The sequence below is a fragment of the Lissotriton vulgaris genome, chromosome 1_1 (assembly GCF_964263255.1).
Source record: "Lissotriton vulgaris chromosome 1_1, aLisVul1.2, whole genome shotgun sequence".
Taxonomy (NCBI): Eukaryota; Metazoa; Chordata; class Amphibia; order Caudata; family Salamandridae; genus Lissotriton; species Lissotriton vulgaris.
Window position 1 is genome coordinate 226,843,894 of NC_141685.1, and position 15,694 is coordinate 226,859,587.

Genomic DNA, 15,694 nt, shown 5'->3' on the forward strand with positions numbered 1-15,694 from the left:
CAGGGGCCGCATGCCACATGGTCTCTGAAAAGCCCCCTTCCCCCCTTGCTGACTTCCATCAGGCCCAGGCCCGGAGGAGGTCTGGTGCCTAGCACCGCGGACAGCTGCTGATGGATAACCTGCAGCTTCACTTCCATTTCTCCCTCCTGGAGAGAAGACCTTCACCCATGGGAATGCTGGAGTGAAGGGCTGGGCCTCTGATTTTACAGCTTGGGTAGGAAAGTAATTTTTCCAACCTGGCAGGGTCACAACCAGCCAGGCTCTGGTTCTGGGCTGAGTCAGAGGAATATGACATTTCTGGATGACCCATAAGCAGTACAGATATGGTTTTGGACTCAGCATAATACTTCTAGTGCTTTGGTGCACGTCTGGAGTTTGTAGGCCCTACGGAACCAAAGCTACCCCATGTGATCTCGATCTCCATAGGACAGTAATGAAACAGTAAAGCACAGTGACTTTCCCTTGCATGTGCCTCCCCATAATATAAAATCTATTCCATGTCACCACCCAACTCTGCATAATCCCTGCTACGCCGTTCTATCTGTACCTGCTCCTGGGCTGCACACAACAGGAATCTCCCCTGTGCAGCCCTTACATGGGTGCATACACGTGTTCCCACATGTCCACATGTAACTAGTCTGGTCCCCCTTACCCTGGCTGCAGCATAGCGTCCTTCTTTCATAAGGCTAACACCGGTGAAATCCACATGCAGTCTATTTCATCATGAGTTCACGGTGGATGAGTCCCAGCTTAAGAGGCTCAACCACAGGAAAAGCTAAAAAATCAGGTGTTCCAAAAGCGAACATCCGGGTTGCTCAGATGGTCAGAACCACCCTCTCACACCATGGGCCTTATTTATGAAGGACTTGCGCCGCCGGTGCGTCACTTTTTCCCATGTTAAAAGTGACACACCGGCGGCGCAAGTCCTTCATAAATAAGGCCCCATGCTTTTAGTTATTTAGTGAAAATTTGTTCAACCATTTTCAATAATTCGGCAATAAAAGAGTTTCTCTGGGTTGCCATGAAGGGTTTAAAAAAAGGTGTATCTGGATAGGTGGTCCGTGGAAGTCCAGCAGGAGTTTCATAGAACCACAATATTTATAAATAGGGTCCTCAGATTACCTGTGGAAACTTTTCGTCCCAAAAGCCTTTTCTGTACAGCGAGGTGGTACAGATCCTTTAGTACAGCATGATCTGATTGACCATTCACAACTTGGAAGAAAATGTTGTGATGACCATTACATGACTCGGGGACTTGGTCTCCGTTTGCTGGAATTTTCTTTCAAATATAAGGCGGCAGGGTTTGGATAGCCTGACTGCCAAGCTCTGCTAAGTACTCATGGGGAAACTTGGGGTCATGGGTACCGCGGTTCTAAGCGTAGCCCTCCTGTGACGTACCGCAGTGGCCATCGCACAAGCGCACTAGCTTTACCTCTACATCACTGTGTAGGAGAGTAGGGTCTGTTCCTATGGTCACCCCCACTTTTTGCTCTGATATACTGGGTTCTCGACTTTAGTGTGGCTGTGGGCCTGCTAATCTGACCCACAGCCCAGCTATTCTATCTCTAAATTCATACCATGTACTTTAGGTACATATCCAATTGGGTATTGGGTCACCTTTGTGAGCCCCTGTATAGTTTACCATAGGTACCCAGGGCATAGGTGGATCCAAGGCCTACCAGGGGCTGCAGCATGTATTATGCCACTCCTGGCTGGCAATCCACATTGACACAACTAGCTGATCACTCAGCTGGGGCAAGGTCATGTAATCACCCCTTGCTTAGGTATAGTATCCCCATACCTACCATTACATATAGACACATATATACCTATAAGTCACTCCTATGGCAGGCCTTAACAATCCTGAAGGCAGAGTGCTTGGTTTTATGTGAGATGGTGCTCTAGCATGAGCTGAGCCTGTCTGAAGCTTTCGGAACTATGTCCTTATAGCTGTTCTATGATATAGCCATACCAAATACTCTTAAGTGCATTTTATTCCTCGCGGTTAATGCTAACTTTGGTTTGGCTTTATCAAAACATGTCGTGTAAGGTGTCATACCCTTTGTAATACTACCCCCTCGCCAGTTATGGTGACGGGGTAGCATTCCACCCTTCTAGAGGGAGAAGACATGTAGTTGTAGCTTTACCCGGTTAAAGTTAAACATGACCTAGGCATCACAAAATGGATGCTGCTGCCACTGACACAAGTCTGATCTCCTGCAGCTGGGGAGCCCTTCCAGAGAGAGAGGCCTGGACATTAGATTTCCTGCCTTGGGAGGTGCTAGCCTGGTTCAAACCAGTTGCTGGGGCACACCAGCCCCAGCTCTGGCATGAAACTGGACAAAGGGAAAGTGGTGTAACCATACCCTTCCCTGGTCCCACCCATAGGAGGGACCTAGCAGGTAATCCAACCCCTTTAATCAGTATAAAGCTAGGAGCTGAGTCTAGAGACTTTAGATTATCCTGAACTGAAACTCTGAAACGAATCTCTGGACCTTTGACATTCCACTGCAACTAGAAGACTGAAGAATCTCCCTTGTGGTCAAGGAGTGACCACTCTGTGCAAACAGGCACCACCTAGCGAATTGCTGGTTTGCTTTGTCGATGCTCCCAAAGGATCCTGACAACTCTGCTTCACAGGACTGGACTTCCAGACTTCTCGGACCCTGACCCATACCTCCCACAAAGCTGGGACCTAAGACGGACACGAGAGACGTGGGACCGGACACCTGGCCATTTTGCTCTTTGCTCAACTGTGCAGCTTCTGAGGTATCCTCGAAGTTGTGCATCAGGATTTAAGAAGCCCCAGCTCCGAGTCCTAAGTGCACAGAAGCTCAGCCCTCCACACTCCATGAGTGCCACGTGGGGCTTGCTCTTGCATTTCCTCTTGACACATCTTTGCTGGCCATCTTGAAGACTCCATTTTAAAACAATGCTGCTTGTCTGATTGCTCTGGGATTGCTCTTGCTTTCCTGTAAAGGGGAAGCTCCACAGACCTTGCTGGTCTGTACAAGAAGCCGATCTTCACTTCCTGTGTGGGTTGCCTTTTCCAAGGCTTGTTGACTCCAATCCGGAAGCTGACACCGACCCTAGGCCTATTCACCAGTTCTGAAGTGGTTCTTATACCACTTCCTTAGTATATGGTTCATGAGGCCCCTAGGGCAGAATTATATTTGTGCAGGTTATAGTATGCTTATTGAGTCAATTGTGCTGTATCTCGAACTCTGACCTCATAAAGAGTGCAGAGGGGTTGTGTTAGTAATAAATACATATATATTCTATATATACCTTGTGTGGTGTCCTTTCATTTGGTATTCAAGGGGTTATTATTGGTAAAACAATTGGCTTCACATGCTCTCTGAAGTATTAGCCTAAGACTGCTTTGTCCATGCTACCACTAGGATAGCTGGTCTATAAGGTTGACTTTACAACCATCACCATAAGGGTTCTTTGGACTGATACAGGGTGCCCACTAGTACAGTGGACATCACATAGAGAGAAGTGTGGCTCAATGGTTAGAGCAGCAGACCCTGTTGCAGAGGTCTGGCCTGGGACCAGGGTTCAATTCCTGACGCGGCAGGGTCTTGGGCTGAATGTCCGCGGACTCGATAATTCTCGCCTCGGTGCCTACTCTAATTATGGGTCCCACTCTGCAACTCTGGGCAATAGCTTGCTTATTATCCACAATGACCCCAATAGAGCTGGGGATGCCTGGCTTCACCCTGGGGGTGCACAGTAGGGAGCATCTCACAGGGAAAGCCAGGAAGGGTTCCACAGCAGTATACAGCGCCAGGATGCCCTGAGATGGGGCGGCAGTGCGCTTTACAAGTATACCCACATTTACATATCAGACCAAACCAACTTCTTGCATTGGTGTGCAGCGGTTGGGATTAGAGATTGCTGATTGTTTTACCATAATATCTTGAGATATCATTTGAAAGATCACATTAAGGTACCTTGAGGTACAGGGGGCGCTAGAGGGCGCGTTTGCGGAATGGCTGCCTAGACCTGCAGCTCCCGCTCCTTGGTTATTGATCCTGCATTAAACTGCCGCCACGGGGGCCGTGTGACCCCCAGAAACCCGGTCCCCGCATCACGGGAGTGCCTCCTACACTCGACTGAAGTTTGGAGCGTCAGGGGGGCTCGGAGCCGAAGATACGGGCTCCCAAAGATTCCCCGCCATCAGCCCTGGAGCGCACTGAGGAGAGACCCCGGCCACCGCAGCTACGCGACGCCGGAGGCCGCCACGAGGTCGAAGGGCCGCACGGACATTCTGCCTGCTCGCTCCTCCGGGTCGGACCACGGTGAAGGCTGAGAGGGAGAGCGGCGCTTCTCCTCCTGCGCTCGACTTCCTCTTCAGTGCAGCCTTGCCGTTCCGTTTCAAGACCTGCCTTCGGCGAGCTATCTGATGCCCGGCCGGCGGCCGTGCCTGTCCCCGGAGCTGCAGCGGACCCGGAGCTGAGTGCGCTGCCTGCCGGTCCCGGAGTCAGGGGTGAGTCAGCGAGGCTGCTGGGGCGGAGCGGAGCCCCCGGCTGCAGATAGCGCTCCTGGCTCATGAACTGCCGTAGAGCCGGCGGCCACTGGCAGCGGGGACAGCAGCAATCCAGAGGCCTGACTGCCCTTCCCCCACAGAGATACCTGGTGCGTTGTGTTCCACGCAGTGACGGCTGGCAAAGGGGATTTGGCCTGGAGATTTGGCGCACAGACTAGCGCTTCGGCGCCCACGCAGCCTGGCCGGCACCTAGGGCTACTACTGAATGAGCGGCGGTCATCTGCTACCATAGACCTATTGCTGACCACGTGGCACTGCCTGTGTCACTGCGCGCACTCTGCGTCGCTGGGGGGCTCCAGCCTCTGAGTCACTCCTGCTACACAACCGGCTGCTGACCGCCCGCTTGGCCACTATTGTCCTCGCTAACCTATCTGGACCCTCACTGGTTTGGAGATATCACCATGGGGCGCCCGGACGCTCGCCAGCCCAAACTAAGCTTTGATGGCACTCGCAAGGGCCACACATCGACGCAGACGCGCCAGGGTTCTGGTGAGCCACCTGCGCAGCCTACCCAGCCTGATGCCCCTGCTGCGGATATCGCCAGCCTTCTACAGGAAATGCGACAGGGCTTCGCTACCGTGGTAGAGAAAGGGGATGGAGTCACGGCCCGACTGGACGCCCTGGTCCACAAAGTGGATTGCCATGAAGAACGCCTTACGACTGCGGAGCGAAGGATCTCCGACAACACCGACGCCGCCGCGACCCACGCAACGCAGTTAGCGAGAATGGATAACCTCCTCCGTGTCATTGCGGCGAAGAATGAGGACTTAGAAGCGCGCAGCCGCCGCAATAACATTCGCATTACCAATGTGCCGGAATCCACTGCCACAGGCAGAATGGAACTCTATGTGGAGAAGTTGCTCAAGGGCTCAATAGGGGAGGACGCCTTCTCCTCGCAATTCATAGTGGAAAGGGCTCACCGATCACTGGCACCTATGCCCCAGCCTGGCCTACCACCGAGACCCATAATCGCTCGACTTCTGAATTACCGGGACCGCGACACGGCTCTTCGAGCGGCCCGGACACAGAGGTCGCTGAGGTACGACGGCATCATCTTTTCCATTTATCCTGATTTTACACCAATGGTTCAGGATGAAAGGCGCAAATTCCTACCAATAAAAAAGAAACTTCGCGAGGCCCAGATAGACTATGCACTTTTATATCCTGCGAAGCTGAGGGTTACTCATCAAGGCAAACAACGCTTCTTCACTAATCCGCAGAAAGCCGAAGACTACTTTAAATCCATCCGAGGGGCGCGCAGAGACGACTGGGCACCTGAGGACGACCTGGAGATCGACGACCTGCCTCCTGACCGCCAGGAAGATTAACTGCCTTAATGACCTTCGCTATTTGGCAAGAACGTAATTGTCTACTGGTCGGTGCTGACGCACCTTTTGGCGGTTAGGCGGAACCATGTGGATCGGACTTACTGGACATCGCACCCCCTGTGGTAACGTATACCAAGGACCGCTCTCTTGGCCCTAGCCTCCACCGAGGGCGGTACAGTCTGGAGCTATGGGCCAGATAGTGGCAGCGTGTACCTCTAGATGTTCCCTAATTGGGTGTTCCCCACCAGACAATTGAATGTTGGGTTTTTTACCACCCTGAAGTTGGGGGGGAGGGGTGTGAGGGGGGGATGTGCTTGGGGATTCCATGGCTACTGGCATGTTTGGGATGCTGGGGTGGGTGGGGGGGGTTCGGGCGCTATGAGGTTACTATTGCATAGCTGGTGTTTGCATGTGCTGATGTGGTGTGAGGCCTGGCGCTACTGTTGCGGCTGTGACTCCATGCTTTGGCCCGCTTGGCCGCCTTCTTCTTTAATGTCAAAGTGCTTATGGCTGTGGTGAACTCGACTGCACGATTAACCTGTCTCTCATGGAATGTCCGGGGGCTGAACGATGCTCGGAAGTGCAGGAATGTGATCGCCTACTTGACTAGACACCGTGTGCAAGTAGCCCTACTACAAGAGACACACTTGCCTGCGCGCAGGGACGCCCCGTTTGGACAGAAATGGGCGTGTACTCGCGCTTTTTCTTCCTATTCGTCTTATGCTAGAGGGGTGGCGATACTAATTGCCCGAGGTGTACCTTTCTTTCACATGGGAGAAATGGCAGACAAGGAGGGGAGATACGTATTGTTGTGGGGGAGAATGGGGCATGATGTTTATTTATTTGTCTCAATGTACGCACCGAATATTGACTCACCTGGTTTCTTTTCCACACTGTGGGGCAAGATTGTGTCCATCGGGGCAAGACACGTCATCTGGGGAGGCGATTTTAATCTGGCCTTGGTACCCTCCCTAGATAGAGCGGATGGTGTTCATTCTTACAAGCCCCGAGCTCGGGAGATTTTGGAGGGGGTAATGGAAGAGGGTGGGCTATTTGACGCCTGGCGACAGCTACATCCCCACGGGCGGGAGGGCACGCACTTTACGCATCACACCGGGACCTGGGCGCGCTTGGATTACTTTTTGGTAGATCGGGAGGTCACTGGGGAGCTGTTAGAGGCCGAACATTTGCCCAGGACCTATTCGGATCACAGCCCTGTTAGACTGCGGTTCCGGACTCCTGGGTGGGATAGTCCACGGCCGCACTGGAGGTTGAACCCCAATACGCTCCTTGATGAGCTCTTTCGCACGGAGTTGGGCGAGGAGATCAGGGACTTCTTTCCTAGAAACAAGGGCTCAGTAGAATCAGTGGAACACATATGGGAGGCCTTCAAAGTCACTATTCGGGGATTCTGTATCTCCAAGAGCCATGGGGTCCTGCGGGATATTCTGCGAACCATAACCACACTGGAAGGAGAGTTGCATGCACTAGAGCTCCAAATGGTGACGAGCGATGACCCACTCCTGCAGGCAACCTTTCGGGACACACTAACCAAGTATGAGGAGGAGACTGCAAGAGAGGCGAAATACCGGGGCAAACACTGGGTGGCCCGGAAATACTGCGAGGGGGATAGGCCTGGTAAAGTGCTAGCCTCACTCACGCGCGCGCCACGTGAACACAACACAATATTAGAACTTATCGCTGAGGATGGCACTATCACTAGAGAGTCGGATGGGATACTGACTGCATTCACAACACACTACACGGCACTATATACCTCGAAGGCAGAAGCTGATGCTCTATACGCTGACTATATGAACGAAGTGGCGCTGTGCTGGCTTAGCGACGGTGACAGGGAGTTCCTAGCGGCTCCTTTTGAGCTCGAGGAAGTTCGCGAAGCCATTATGTCCCTACAGAATGGAAAGGCCCCGGGACTCGATGGCATCCCAGCCGAATTTTACAAAGCTTATATTGATATTATGGCACCCGTACTTAACGAAGTCTTCACTGAATCGTTAGCTGATGGTAAACTACCTCGATCCATGCGTGAAGTGGTTATCACCTCCCTTCTGAAACCTGGCAAGACCCCTACTTCCTGTGACTCTTACCGCCCACTCTCCCTTTTAAATTGTGATGTGAAGATCCTTGCTAAGGTCCTCGCCACGAGACTATCACTGCTGATGACTAGAATCGTCCTGCCCGACCAATCTGGCTTCGTGGCAGGCAGATCCACCTCCCATAATCTGCGCACCCTGTTTTCTCTGCTGCGCTCTGTCCACCCCGATGTCCCTGTGGCGGCTGTGTTCCTTGACGCCACCAAGGCGTTCGACTCCGTCGAATGGCCTTACCTCTTCTCGGTTCTGGGCCGCATGGGGTTCCCTAAACTGTTCTTGGCATGGGTACGCCTCTTATACACGGATCCCACGGCGAAAGTACTGATCAATGGGAAGCTATCGCCGCCTATCAGTCTTACCAGAGGCCCTCGCCAGGGATGCCCGCTCTCACCCCTGTTGTTTGCAATCGCGGTCGAACCATTAGCGTGCCGCCTCCGCCAATTACACCGGGAGGGAGCGATTCAATGCCTGCAGCGGCAAATAGATGTGTCCCTCTATGCGGATGACATCACACTGTATGTCAAATTCCCGGAACTACACCTCAACCCCCTGCTCCGCGAATTCGTCCTGTTCGGGGGGCTATCAGGCGTTCATATTAATTGGGCCAAGTCACAATTTTTTCCCCTAACTGACGCGGTGGCTGATTTTTCGTTAGATTATCCATTGGTATGGTGCAAAGACGATCTTCGCTATTTGGGGATCCGCATCGCACGGGACAAAGATGAGACGCTTCGCTCCAACTATGGGGTGGCTATAACCAAATTGACCGCTTCTGTCGACAGGTGGATCACGATGCCACTCTCCATGGCTGGCAGGGCCTCCCTTATTAAAATGGTGATATTACCCCGTTTTTTGTACTTTTTCCTAAACATCCCATATTATCCGGGGGCCTTCTTCTTCAGGACACTTCGCGCCGAATTACGCAGACTTTTTTGGGGGGGCAAATCTCCCCGGCTGAAGTGGACCACGTTGACCCTTCCCTACGACCAGGGTGGCTTCGACATACCAGATTTCGAAACATATTACCTGTGCGCGCAAGCGCATTTTGCCTACCATTGGATGGCTCCCACCCCCTTCATGCCTCACGTAGCAGTGGAGGATTGGATAGCACACCCCCTCCCGTTGAACGGTCTGATGCACTGTCCCGAGACTTCCATCTCTACAGCGAACACCTCGGTCTCCTGCACCCTGGACGCGTGGCGACGAATCGCCCAGCGACTACTCTGCGCGATGCCCTATTCTCCTAAGCTTCCTCTGACCTACCACCCAAACCTTACATTGCTGTCGGAAGTTGGGTTTCGCCAGCTCTGTAACAAACTGCACATTTCCTCTTGGGGTGACTTGTTCCACAACGGGATGTTCAAAACAGCGGACCTCTTCTTCCAATCGCATGCCCACTCGCCCCTCGAGCTGTTTTACTATATTCGGTTGCGTGCGGGGATGCGAGACATCCTTCCGGAATACCCTACTGAACCTGCGCCCTTGCCACCGCTACACCATCTCCTAGAATCTCCAGATGGGGCCCATCTGGTCTCTGGGCTCTACCGCAAATGTCGAGGAGCTGCCCCCCTATCGGACTCTGCTGCCAGATTGTGCTGGTCAGAGGAACTGGACACAGAGATCTCGGATGATCAGTGGCAATACTGCTGCGCATTGACCTCCCGCATCTCTGCCAGTTGCAGATTGAAAATAATACACTATAAATACTTGCAGAGGGTCTACTACACCCCGGCCCGGAAACACAGATTCGGGCTGGCCGATAATGACCGCTGTGAACGCTGCCGCGCAGAACACGCTGACTTTCTCCACTTAGCATGGTCCTGCCCCCAAATTGCTGACTACTGGCGACAAGTCATCGAGGCCGTTGTGCAGATGGTGGATGAGGAGATCCCCGCGGATCCCTTGGTGGCCATCCTTGGATACACGACACACATATCCAAGGGAAGCAGAAAATTCGTCGATATAGCATTCCTCCTAGCCAAGCGCCGTGTCGCCTGCCGATGGAGCAGAGGCAGGGCGCCTAAGTTCAAAGATTGGCTAACTGACTTAACATATTGCCAAGATCAGCATAACACTTTTTCGGAATTATTGCCTCTCACGAGCAGACCTAGAAATATCTGGGACCCACTAGTACACTACCTGCTGCAGCGCTCGGATGATGACACGGCGTCAGACGATGGGCCCACTACCTCCCAATCCCATTAGCATTATTGTCCGCCTTATTGCTGCCCGGCGATACATGACACACGTTGCTTTCTTCCATCTATGGGATCCCTATGCCCCTGCAGTCTCCCCGTGGAAGGCGTAGCACTGGTCTCCACGGTACAGCCCCCCTCGCCTCCCCCCTCCTCTGACCGATCTTCCCTTCCGACGCGCCACCGGACGTCCCCCCCCTCCTCTGGAGGGTGCTATCCTACATTCCACTAACAGCTTTGCACTTTCGCCCCATGGACAGCCAAAGCCTTAGGTCATTGACTTCTAGACATTCACCACCATACGCACCAGCGCCTGGCGACACCACCACACCACACCACTATCATACATTGTAATCACACTGTACTGCATCACTTCGCACACGTAACCTTGTTAAAAAGTTGGGTTTTTTTTTTTTTTCTTTTTTTCTTTTTCTTGTTCTACTAGTTACAAAACATTAGGAGCGAGATTCTCATCCTGCTCACACAAAACCTGTTTGGCTGCAGTACATCCTTCCTTGGCCTGCCCCGCCGGACAGCGCTGTACGAAGCCTTTTCCTTGTAACGTGCCGCCGGGCCCCCGGGATGCCGGCTCACAGGCTGTGTCATGTTGCTCCCCTATCGCTGCCGGCCTCCGGGTTGTAGGCACATCAAGCTGTGTATCCTTATGTGCTCATACCAATAAAGCAGTTTTAAACGCCAAAAAAAAAAAAAAAAAAGTACCTTGAGGTACATATAATAACAAGTCTTAAAATACTTAATTTCTACTGAACTTAGTTGTTGTAGGGCAAAGGGCCTAGCACACCCTGACTACAACTCCTAGAGAGGTTTAGTAGGTAACACTTATTGTAGGTAGGTGCACACGCCACACCTCACTAGATCATGTATCTGAGATCAGAAACAAATGGATCTCTGTCAGTGGAGGCAGATCCTTTAAGGATACCTTCCAGATATGATACCCTAACTTTCCATGATTTGAGGCACTTGTGCACAACTAGGAGGTTAAAACAGGGTTCCAACCCTACCCTCAAACACCTGATAGAACTCATGGAAGAATATGATGCTAAGAAAGCATCTCAGCCAGGTCCTTCAGGCAGAGGAGAAGAGGGTCAGCCATCAGCAGAAGATGCCCCTGATGACAATCAGGTGGTGGATGATGATGACGATGATGATGATGATGCTGATGCTGATGTCAATCATGACCTGGTACAAGTAGGCACACTTAACCCGGCCAATCTAAGCCTACATGGGAATGGAGAGGGCCTAGTACCCTCCAGGGCCCCCAGCAGGCTTAACCCTGAACACAGAAGGAGGAGATCCCTATCCAGGGAATCTCAGCATTCTAGTGTCTCATTAGGCTCAGATGTTGTTAGGATAATGTCTTCCCCTGAGAAGGGAAAATCAGGCCAGAATGAGGGAAGTCAATCTGAGGATTGAGAGGCAAGAACTTGCCCTAGCCAAAGAGAGACGTGCTTTTGCTAGAGAGCAAATGTTGAGTGGGTCAGAACCCACTGGTGGCAGCAATATCCCCAAGGATAAAGATAGGTCCTATGATAATACAAACCTAAGCAAGATTGTTCCACCCTACAAAGTTGGGGATGATATCCACAAATGGATAACTGCTTTGGAGAGGCCTTGCAAAGTACAGCAGGTACCCCAAAGTCAGTGGGCAGCAATCATATGGCCCTCCTTTTCAGAAAAAGGTAGAGATAAGCTCCTCACAGTCAGTGATGAGGATGCTAACAACTACACAGTCCTGAAGAGTGCTCTGATTGATGGGTTTGGCCTAACCACTGAACAGTATAGGTTGCTGTTCAGAGATACCCAGAAGACACAGACTCAGGACTGGACTGTTTTTGTAGATTGTGCCACTAAGGCTCTGGAAGGCTGGTTGCTGGGCAGTAAAGTTAAGGACTATACAGACTTGTATATTTTGATCATGAGAGAACACATACTTAATAATTGTCAGAACCAGTTACTACATCAGCACCTGATTGACTCTGATCTGACCTCTCCCCAAGAATTGGGAAAGAAGGCAGACAAATGGGTCAGAACCAGGGTGAAGCAGAAAAACAAGAACCAAGATGGTGATCAGAAGAAGCCAGACCAAAAGGGTGGGCATCAGAAAGTAAAAGACCAGAAGTCTTCAACAGGTCCCCAAAAAGCTTCTACTGAGGGGGGTTCCAAGAAATCCAAAAAGAAGATGGCCAAAGAAAACCCTGGTGCAATATCTGTAAAAGTAATAGTCACTGGACCAGTGATTGCACCAAAAAGGAGACAGCTCCAACCACCATTGCCCCTATGGCAACTGTTCCCCCTTGTGCAGCTAATAGTGGTGGTTCTCAACAGAAGGGTGTAGTAGGGTTGACCCTCGGAACTGAGATGGGCTCTGGCCTAGTCAGAGTACCAACTCAAGCTGTTCTTGTCTGTGATGTGGACATGGCTATGTCCTCTACTGTGAGTCCCAATAACTTGGGCAAGTACAGACAGACACCTTTAATTAACAATAAAGTGGCTCAGGTCTACAGGGACAAATGTACCAGTGTCACCATGGTGACGCCTAACTTTGTGGACCGTGGACAGATCATACTAGGTAAGAATTACCTAGTGACAAATGCTAGCAATGCCACTACCACCCATAGTATGGCAATTGTTTTTTTTTTTTATTAAAGATTTTTATTTTCAGAGCCAGTAAAGAAAAGAAAAGCAGTCATAATACAGAGTACATATTCAAATTGTCAAGTAAACAAATGAGAAGAAAAAAGAAAAAATAAGAGAAAAAAACCCAAGAAAAACAAAAAATACATGTAAACGGACAACATAGCCGTAAGCAGTTCTAATAAATATATGGTTAAACCCCATTTTTCCACCTTATTAGAGGCAGCCATATCGCCTCTCCACGCTTAGCGGCTTTTGGTCCTAGAGAGGCATAAATAGCATTCTCAAGATTAAAGATCGCAAGTAGATGTGCGAGCCACATTTGAAAACTTGGAGGCTCGTTGTCTTTCCACCTTGCTGCCAATATAATTCTAAAGACAGCGGTTCCAATAAATAAGTGTTTCTTCATTTGATTTTAAATTAAGTGAATTATCGTATCCAAGCACATATAATGTAGGAGATTCAGGAACTTTGTAACCAAACACCTCTTCGCAGAAATCGGATATCATTTTTTTAACAATAGTTAACTCTCTGCTGGGCCAAGGAGGCATCTGGGACAGTGATCGTTCTCTCTCTTACCCCAGGCAAATAGCTTTGCCGGGGTGTAATAGAGACTGAAGATAGTTTTGTACATCTGAGCGTTAAGGCTAGATGACAAGAGAAGACAATCCGTTAATTCTAGGGTTCTATCGATATCAATATCGGGATTTGTGAGTTTGTCCGCCCAGGTTACTTCTGTTTTTTCTAAATCGTCTTGGAGTTTTGCCATAAAACAACCATAGATTGAACCAATTCTAGTTGTTTTTCTGGCAACAGCCTCGACAATATCAATTGTTCCCGTACAGAGACGGGGTGCTTTTACTTTAAGTATAGTATATACTTGGACAAATTTAATGTAGTCGGCGTTAGACAGTTGATATTTTGTCTGTAGATCTCTAAAGGTAGTTTCATAATTTTGCAGCAAAAAGTCCCCAATAGTATTAATTCCTAATGATTCCTATTTTTTTTAAATGACATCAAACCTGAGACCCAAAAATAGATTAGAGTGCCAGAGAGGGGTATGTCTATTTATTGTGGGTATCTGCATATATTTTGTCATTTTAGTCCATATTAGCCAAGCATTGGAGATGGTTTTAAATTTTGTCTTTTTATAGTAGCTTGTTTCCACTTGCCTCAAAAAAAGGCCCTTAGCTGCATGCCCTAGTGCTAACTCGTAGATTGACGGAATCAGTACAGCTTCGGTGTCATCTGAAGGGGGGATAGAGTATAGAAGTGGACTCATTTGTTGGAGAAATGAGGCCCAAAAATAGAATAGCATATTTGGGATCGCTAGTCCTCCCATATTTTGGGGGAGTGAGAGGAGTTTGAGGGACCTCCTAATCTTACCCTGCTGCCACATGACCTTTGACATGGTGGATTCAAGAGTTTTTAACATTTTCTCTTCAAGGATCAGTGGGATAGCTCGAAAGAGATACAAAGCTCTTGGAAGGACATTCATTTTTAGAAAATTACCCCTACCGATGATTGAAAGTTGTAAGTTGTTTACACGGTCCAGATCTTTCCTGATATTATTCAATAATGGCTCGTAGTTAATTTTAGGAATAAGTTTGACATCGGGACAAATGCTAACGCCCAGGTATGTAGCTTTATTAGCTCTCCTATAGTCTGTACAGATCGTATTATCTGTACAGAGCAAAATTGTCTTCCCTTTATTTAAGGAATATCCCGAGTAGTATCCATACGTATTTGTTACATTTTCTATTTCTGTCATTGATTCTCTGGGATCAGGTGTAAATATAGCAATGTCGTCGGCATAAGCCAAAACCTTGGATTCAAATTGACCGGTTATAACGGGTGTAATTATTTGATCTTCCAGGAATTTTAGGATAAGGGGATTTATGTATAGAGCAAAAAGAATTGGCGAGTGTTATGGCTGTCTTTTTGCTAGCTCTTTGGAGAAGGAGAATGATGGAGAGTGACTCCAGCCTATCACCCCCATAGCATAGGGATTAGGCTGATAGACAGGGACCCTGTCTTACATATATAAAGGCATTTTCGTATTATTTCCCTTAGAGTAAGGCTTATGAATTTAAGTTAGGGAATAGATATATGAGTATTAGTTATGATTCGCTCATTTGCTAACATGCCGAGCTGTTTTTCATGGAGCTATGCATATTATGGGCTCCGTAGGCCTTAAACGAGACAGACTCCATTTTGCTTTCTGCCCGGTAGCTCGAGAAGGCTTTCTAGGTGAAGAGTAATATTTTAGTTTTAAGCTGTTGTTCGCTTGGAGAGAACCGGTTCAGGCTGACCCTTATCGAAGGAATGTATTTTTCTCCACTCCGAAGACACATTTTCAGGCCGGCCGGCTGGGAAAGTGTCCTTGGTACGGGGAGGTACAAGAATTTGGTGGGCGGCAGGTTACTGGCCGTGAATTTCCATGAAGGAACGGGCTTTGATATTAGCGAAGGTGTTAGTCAGTTTGTCAGTTAGTCCGTAGGCGGCATCTAGCCGTTAGCATCTCTGCCATTATTCATTTTCATGGTGGATGAGTCGCCATCTTTGAAGTCGGAGAAAGATTTAAGACCGAAACTCTCTGAGATAGACTGAACGAGAAGTAGCGCGGAGCGCACTGATACAGAGAGAGAGAGAGACGGTAGCTAATAAACAGCAAGGTTCCGAGGTCCTGAGGGAGAGCAGACGAGGTTGAGCCTAGCGGTGCAGACGTGTACTTGTGACGGCTGAGGGTGACTGCAAGGCGAGCCAGGACCCAGAGACGAGACAGGAGCCTAGATGACTGCCGAGTCCAGACTTCCCACTAACCAGGTGATACCCGCCCAATTTCTGTAG